At 44.9% G+C, this 8,812-nt stretch overlaps 1 pseudogene; it reads right to left on the reverse strand.

Moving 5' to 3' along the window:
• Positions 1-1,152: 1,152 nt before the first annotated feature.
• LOC122901310 lies at positions 1,153-1,271 on the reverse strand (annotated as a pseudogene).
• Positions 1,272-8,812: the final 7,541 nt, after the last annotated feature.

The following is an 8,812-nucleotide window of genomic DNA, read 5'->3' on the forward strand; positions in this document are numbered from 1 at the left end:
AAGACAGACTGTAATGCCTGCAGTGACTGGAGTATAGACTGATCAATCATTTCTGCTAGAGCAACCTCCTTTAGCCTAGGACAGAGCGAGGGGGGTCCTCTCAAATATTATTTCAAATGCAGTCACCTTGTTTAAATAGGGTATACATTGCGCCCTGAGGAGAGCAAAAGGAAGGAGATCCATCCATCCACCGCCAGATTCCAGAATTAACTTTGTCAAGGTCTCTTCGAGAGTCTGGTTCATTCTCTCTCCTTGCCCAGAGCTCTGGGGCCAGTAGGCACACTGTAGTTTCCAATTACTGCCCACGGTCTTGACCATCTGTAGTGCCTTGCTGAATGCAATCAACTTCGCTTTTCTGCCGAGGTCCTGTGTGGCAGGGCTGTCATCCAGGGTCCCTGATCAGAAGAAACCATCACAGGCCCTGCATACCTCTTTCCACTGACCATGTTACTACTCCTTTCTGTGAACAGAGTCATTTCCACATCCAGGAGGGCAGTGTCTCTGAGATCTGGCCTTATTTCCGTGACTTAGGTTAGGACATTCCCACAGTCGTGTGGGTGGTCAGCCAGCACCTCTGGTAGCAACGTGGCTGGATTTAGTACCACTGGGGACCGGAAGATCACTTTTTTTTTTTCATTCAGGAGGAGGGCCTGATACCCCGTCACTTGGGCATTTGTTATCCACTGGTCTGGTGGAGTCCAGAGAAGGCCCTCAATAACGTGGGTGGTGGTCAATATGAGATTTTGACCCAGAGTCAATTTGCATGCATCCTTGACCAGTAGGGCCATGGCAGCAATTATGCAGAAGCAAGGGGGTGGGGACCCAGCTGCTACTAGATCTAGTTTCTTGCTAATATAGGCCACTGGCCTTCACCAAGGCCCCAGAGTCTGAGTCAAAACTCTTTTAGTCAGCCCTGCCTTTCCATCCACATACAAGTGGAAGGGTTTGGTAACATCTGGGATGACCAATGCTGGGGCACATAGTAAGTCTCTTTGTAATTCCCGAAATGCTCCTTCTGCCTCAGCTGTCCACACTCTACCATAGTGAGTCCTCCCTTAGCCAGTTCGTAGAGAGGTTGTGCCATCTCCGTGAAAGTGGCATCCACAGCCTGCAGTATCCCACCATCCCAAGAAACCTCCCTCTTGGAGATCAAAGCGAAAGCACCCGGTATTCCCAGGCAGTCTTCCATCCAAGTACTAACCAGGCCTGACCCTGCTTACCTTCCGAGATCAGACGAGATCGGGTGCGTATAGGATGGTATGGTAGTAGACAATCATAGGGTTCTTACCCGATATTCTCAGATGAGTGTATGTGACACCCTGTGTAACATGGAACTGTCCTCTCCTTTCTAGAGGAAGCCTAACTTTCTCATACCCTACTGTTACCTTAGTCTTCCCAGGTTTGGTTAGCTACCATATTTCTCTCGTTCACAGTTACATTGGCCCCCGGCCTTCTTGGGCTACTGATGCCTTGTGGTCATACCCATTGTGTACAAGGAGGGGGTGGTGGAAGGCTTCTAAGTGCTTGGAAGAGAATGATGTTTCAGACAGATGGACATGTCCTTCAAAGATGCAGAGGTTGCAGAGAGCCAGCATATTCAGGAATGTATCAGCAGCTGCACGTGTATCAATCGGGACATGTCCCTGGCAGCCTCTGATGGCCAAGATTTGAAGCCTCGACTCCTGAGATCCTCCCATGAGCCCTTATGTGACCCATCACGTCCAGACATCAGAGAAGAGGGATGGGCAGCTCATGGAGCTTCAGAGAGTTTTCTTCCCCTTGGAAGATGGCTTCCTAGACTCAAAGTGGAACTTCAGACTCTCGTTTTTCTAGGTCTGAAAGCCAACACAGAGGTGCTGAGCAGAGTCCAAATTCATTGCATAGAATCTCCCCTGTTCCATCTCCCAGATTCTGGGTGGAGGAGCCTAGAGAGAAGAGCTGTGGTTTGCTCTGCCATCAGAGCAGGGCTGTCCCTGGATGCTGTCCTGCTCGCATCCCTCGCAGGAACTTAGGAGTGTCTTAGCTAAGGTCTGTCCATATAAACCCTGGACCAGGCTACTTCGTGGAGTAGATGACCATTATGCCATATGATGCCCCGCGAGATTCAGTGTGCAGTCCACTCAGACTCCATAGAAGAAGCGGTGGTTCCATAGAGATACATTCACATAGTCAGGCACTCTTCAGATTCAAACTTTTACATATCTCCTATTTTTTACATACAGAGTTGCTTTGCTCATTTCCATCAGTCTTAATTAAACTTAACAGAATTTTGGACTCAGAAATACCTGAACCTCTACTGAAGACTAAATATAAATCAATTGTGAGTTGTTACAACAGAATTCTTTACATGGCAAATTTATCAATCAGTTAAGCACAGAATGTGTTCACCAGCAGATTTCAAAAGTACAAACCCAGTTCCAGCAACCAGCACCCTAGCACTTCATCCCATTTGGTTAAGATCTAGATGTCCAACAAATTTAACTCCATTTGTCATTCAAGAAACTCTTTTTTTTTTTTTATTTTTTTTTCCCAATTTATTTATTTTCAGAAAAACAGTATTCATTATTTTTTCACCACACCCAGTGCTCCATGCAAGCTGTGCCCTCTATAATACCCACCACCTGGTACCCCAACCTCCCACCCCCCGCCACTTCAAACCCCTCAGACTGTTTTTCAGAGTCCATAGTCTCTCATGGTTCACCTCCCCTTCCAATTTACCCAAATTCCCTACTACTCTCTAACGCCCCTTGTCCTCCATGCTATTGGTTATGCTCCACAAATGAGTGAAACCATATGATAATTGACTCTCTCTGCTTGACTGATTTCACTCAGCATAATCTCTTCCAGTCCCGTCCATGTTGCTACAAAAGTTGGATATTCGTCCTTTCTGATGGAGGCATAATACTCCATAGTGTATATGGACCACATCTTCCTTATCCATTCATCCGTTGAAGGGCATCTTGGTTCTTTCCATAGTTTGGCGACTGTGGCCATTGCTGCTATAAACATTGGGGTACAGATGGCCCTTCTTTTCACGACATCTGTATCTTTGGGGTAAATACCCAGGAGTGCAATTGCAGGGTCGTAGGGAAGCTCTATTTTTAATTTCTTGAGGAATCGCCACACTGTTCTCCAAAGAGGCTGCACCAACTTGCATTCCCACCAACAGTGTAAGAGGGTTCCCCTTTCTCCACATCCTCTCCAACACATGTTGTTTCCTGTTTTGTTAATTTTGGCCATTCTAACTGGTGTAAGGTGATATCTCAATGTGGTTTTAATTTGAATCTCCCTGAGGGCTAATGATGATGAGCATTTTTTCATGTGTCTGATAGCCATTTGTATGTCTTCATTGGAGAAGTGTCTGTTCATATCTTCTGCCCATTTTTTGATGTGTTTGTCTGTTTCGTGTGGGTTGAGTTTGAGGAGTTCATTATAGATCCTGGATATCAACCTTTTGTCTGTACTGTCATTTGCAAATATCTTCTCCCATTCCGTGGGTTGCCTCTTTGTTTTTTTGACTGTTTCCTTTGCTGTGCAGAAGCTTTTGATTTTGATGAAGTCCCAGAAGTTTATTTTCGCTTTTGTTTCCTTTGCCTTTGGAGACGTATCTTGAAAGAAGTTGCTGTGGCTGATATCGAAGAGATTACTGCCTATATTCTCCTCTAAGATTCTGATAGATTCCTGTCTCACGTTGAGGTCTTTTATCCATTTTGAGTTGATCTTTGTGTACGGTGTAAGAGAATGGTCGAGTTTCATTCTTCTACATATAGCTGTCCAGTTTTCCCAGCACCATTTATTGAAGAGACTGTCTTTTTTCCACTGTATATTTTTTCCTGTTTTGTCGAAGATTAATTGACCATAGAGTTGAGGGTCCATATCAGGGCTCTCTACTCTGTTCCACTGGTCTATGTGTCTGTTTTTATGCCAGTACCATGCTGTCTTGGTGATCACAGCTTTGTAATAAAGCTTGAAATCAGGTAAGGTGATGCCGTCAGCTTTATTTTTGTTTTTCAACGTTTCCTTAGCGATTCGGGGTCTCTTCTGATTCCATACAAATTTTAGGATTATTTGCTCCAGCTCTTTGAAGAATGCCGGTGGAATTTTGATCGGAATGGCATTAAAAGTATAGATTGCTCTAGGCAGTATAGACATTTTAACGATGTTTATTCTTCCGATCCAAGAGCATGGAATGGTCTTCCATCTTTTTGTGTCTTCTTCAATTTCTTTCATGAGTGTTCTATAGTTCCTCAAGTATAGATCCTTTACCTCTTTAGTTAGGTTTATTCCCAGGTATCTTATGGTTCTTGGTGCTATAGTAAATGGAATCGATTCTCTAATTTCCCTTTCTGTATTTTCCTTGTTAGTGTATAAGAAAGCCACTGATTTCTGGCACATTGACTTTGTATCCTGCCACGCTGCTGAATTGCTGTATGAGTTCTAGTAGTTTGGGGGTGGAGTCTTTTGGGTTTTCCATATAAAGAATCATGTCATCTGCGAAGAGAGAGAGTTTGACTTCTTCATTACCAATTTGGATACCTTTTATTTCTCTCTGTTGTCTGATTGCTGTTGCTAGGACTTCTAATACTATGTTGAACAAGAGTGGTGAAAGTGGGCATCCTTGTCTTGTTCCTGATCTCAACGGGAAGGCTGCAAGCTTTTTCCCATTGAGGATGATATTTGCTGTGGGTCTTTCATAGATAGATTTTTTGAGGTTCAGGAATGTTCCCTCTATCCCTATACTTTGAAGCGTTTTAATCAGGAACGGATGTTGGATTTTGTCAAATGCTTTTTCTGCATCAATTGAGAGGACCATGTGGTTCTTCTCTCTTCTCCTATTAATTTGTTGTATCACATTGATTGATTTACGAATGTTGAACCATCCTTGTAGCCCAGGGATGAATCCCACCTGATCATGGTGGATAATCTTTTTAATGTGTTGTTGGATCCTGTTGGCTAGGATCTTGTTGAGAATCTTAGCATCCATATTCATCAGTGATATTGGTCTGAAATTCTCCTTTTTGGTATGGTCCTTGCCTGGTTTGGGGATCAGGGTAATGCTGGCTTCATAGAAAGAGTCTGGAAGTTTTCCTTCTGCTTCAATTTTTTGAAACAGCTTCAGGAGAATAGGTGTTATTTCTTCTTGGAAGGTTTGGTAGAATTCCCCAGGGAATCCGTCAGGTCCTGGGCTCTTGTTTTTTGGGAGATTTTTGATCACTGCTTCAATCTCGTTATTAGATATCGGTCTATTCAGGTTGTCGATTTCTTCCTGGTTCAATTTTGGTAGTTTATATTTTTCCAGGAATGCATCCATTTCATCAAGGTTGCTAAGCTTATTGGCATATAACTGTTCGTAGTAACTTCTGATGATTGTTTCTACTTCCTTGGTGTTAGTTGTGATCTCTCCCCTTTCATTCATAATTTTATGAATTTGGGATTTCTCTCTTTTCTTTTGGATTAGTGTAGCCAGTGGCTTATCGATCTTATTGATTCTTTCAAAAAACCAGCTTCTAGTTTCATTGATACGTTCTACTGTATCTCTGGTTTCTCCCTCATTGATCTCAGCTCTAATCTTGATGATTTCCCTTCTTATGTGTGGAGTTGGTTTGATTTGTTGTTGATCCTCCAGTTCTTTAAGGTGTAGAGACAGCTGGTGTGTTCTGGATTTTTCAATTTTTTTGAGCAAGGCTTGGATGGCTATATATTTTCCCCTTAGGACCGCCTTTGCTGTATCCCATAGGTTTTGGACCGAAGTGTCTTCATTCTCATTGGTTTCCATGAATTGTTTCAGTTCTTCTTTGATCTCCTGGTTGATCCAAGCATTCTTAAGCAAGGTGGTCTTTAGCTTCCAGGTGTTTTAGTTCCTTCGGAACTTTTCCTTGTGATTGAGCTCCAGTTTCAAAGCATTGTGATCTGAGAATATGCAGGGAATAATCTCAGTCTTTTGGTATCGGCTGAGTCCTGATTTGTGACCCAGTATGTGGTCTATTCTGGAGAAGGTTCTGTGTGCACTTGAGAAGAATGAGTATTCTGCTGTTTTAGGGTGGAATGTTCTGTATATATCTATGAGGTCCATCTGGTCCAATGTGTCGTTCAATGCTCTTGTTTCTTTATTGATTTTCTGCTTCGATGATCTGTCTAATTCTGAAAGAGGCGTGTTAAGATCACCTACGATTAGTGTATTCATATCAATATGACTCTTTATCTTGATTAACAGTTTTCTTAAGTAATTGGCTGCTCCCATATTGGGAGCATAGATATTTACAATTGTTAGATCATCTTGGTGGATAGTCCCTTTAAGGATTATGCAGTGTCCTTCTGTATCTCTGACTACAGTCTTTAGTTTGAAGTCTAATTTATCTGATATGAGAATCGCTACACCAGCCTTCTTTTGAGTCCCATTGGCATGAAAGATGCTTCTCCACCCCTTCACTTTCAGTCTGCGTGTATCTTTAGGTTCAAAATGGGTCTCTTGTAGACAGCATATGGATGGGTCCTGTCGTTTTATCCAATCTGCAACCCTGTGCCGTTTTATGGGTGCATTGAGGCCATTCACATTGAGAGTGATTATTGATAGATACGTTTTTATTGACATCGAGTTACCTTTGAAGTCTTTCTTTCTGTAGACTGTCTCTATATTTCTGTTCAATGCTATTCTTGGGATTTTTCCTCTTTTATAGAACCCCCCTTAATATTTCCTGCAGTATCGGCTTGGTGGTTGCATAGTCTTTTAAGTCTTGCCGGTCTTGGAAACTCTTTATCTCTCCATCCATTTTGAATGTCAGTCTTGCTGGATAAAGTATTCTTGGCTGCATGTTCTTCTCATTTAGTGCCCTGAATATATCTTGCCAGCCTCTTCTGGCTTGCCAGGTCTCTGTGGACAGGTCTGACGTTATTCTGATGGGCTTCCCTCTGTAAGTAAGGAGCCTCTTTGCCCTGGCAGCTTTCAAGAGATTATACCTACAATTATAATTTCTCAATTTGACTATCAGGTGTCGTGATGTTTTTTTGGAGTGTATAATCTTGGGTGGAGACCGTTCAGCCTCTAGTACATGAACGCTGGTTTCATTCGCGAGATTCGGAAAGTTTTCATGAAGGACTTGTTCCACGACATCTTCTAGACTTCTTTCTTTCTCCTCCCCTTCAGGAATTCCAATAATTCTGACGTTGGAACGCTTCATGGCATCACTTATTTCCCTAATTCTGCTTTCGTGGGATCTAAGCTGTTTGTTCCAGGCTTCCTCCTGATCCTTTCTCTCTATCTGTTTGTCTTCCAGATCACTAATTCTATCTTCTGTCTCAGTTACCCTAGCTTTGAGAGAGTTTAGATTGGATTGGAACTCATTGAGAGCATTGTGGACCTCCTCCCTGGTAGCTTTAAGCTCCGCCCTAACATTGTGAACATCCTGTCTGGTCGCTTTCAGTTCGGCTCTAATCAACTCTGTTTGGTCATCCATGGCTTTCTCCAACCTAGCTATTGCCTGGATAATTGTTAGCCTGAATTCTCTTTCCGACATATTGTCTATGTTGATAGCCGTTAGCTCTGTTGCGGAAGGTCCATCCTCTGTATTTTTCTTCTGTTGGGCATTCCTCCTCCTAGTCATTTTGGTGGGAGAAGACTGAACAGATGTAGCTGGATGTATCAACTCTGGTGCAGTCAAGGTGCACCCTGGAACACTTCCTGATCTCCGTCTCAGAAGCCTCAGTCTGGGTGCAGAAGCTGAATAAATTCCCCCTTGGATGCTGGCAGTGCAGGTTCCAAGTTAAAGACCCTGGGGGCGCAGGATCTTTTGCTCGTCCCCAAAGCCAAGGCAGTGGCGGCTGTCTGGGAGCTCCTGACCGCCAGAGAGGTTCCAAGCAGCGATCGCACACTGAGATTTTGCCGCTGGCCGGGGCTGGGAGTGCCCTGCTTGCGCGCACCTCTTTTCAGAGGCGGCTGTGGGTCGGGCGCGCGTCTGGGGCACTGAGAACGGGGCGCTGGTCCGTAAGCCGCAGGCTGGGCTTTTGCGCGCCTCTGTCAGGGGAAGAGTTTCGCGGGCGCGAGGCTTAGACTTTGAAACAATGGCCCGGGTCAAGAAGCGCCCCAGGGCCTTAGAAACCCAGGAGAGCTGGAGCGACGTGCACGCGCATCTCAAGCTTTGTGGTAGGGCTAGCGCGCGTTCTGCAGACCGGCTCCCATCCCCTCACAGGAGCCGGAACCCCGCGCTCTGGGGCACGCTGGCGGCTTAGGGACCAGGAGCCGGTTTCTCCGCCACACTCTCTCTGCCTCCGCGCCGGGGAGGCCGTCTGGGACCGGGGACTCAAGCCCCTGTCCCTAGCCGCCCCGATTCCCACAGTTTGCCCCCGCGATCCTTTGCTCTTTTGGAGTGCTTTCAACCAGTCTCCGAGTTAATGCTGGTCCCCAGACGCAGGGCACTCTCGCTCGTATCGGGGTATTACTTTTGCACCGGTCGCCTCTGGTGGCTCCCTCCCCCTTTTGTTTATCTTCCGATATCAGTCCGCTGTTCCCATTCCGCTTTACCTGCTCACTGGCGTCTTCTGCCCCTGTAGAGATCCAGACGTGTATAATTCTGATCTCAGGCTGATTTCATGGGTGATCAGAGTTCTTTGGTAGGTAATCAGCTCACTTTGGGGTACCAGCTGAAAAGACGCCTCTTCCTAGTACCCCGCCATCTTGTCCCCCCCTCAAGAAACTCTTCATAGTTTCAGGTTACCAAAGACTTTGGAAGCCACTTTAATAATTACTCATTAAAACCTTGAAACAGACAGTTAACCATCAGCCCAGCCATCCCTTCGCCAACATACCTCATGTTCC

Source organism: Neovison vison, chromosome 2, assembly GCF_020171115.1.
Source record: "Neovison vison isolate M4711 chromosome 2, ASM_NN_V1, whole genome shotgun sequence".
Taxonomy (NCBI): Eukaryota; Metazoa; Chordata; class Mammalia; order Carnivora; family Mustelidae; genus Neogale; species Neogale vison.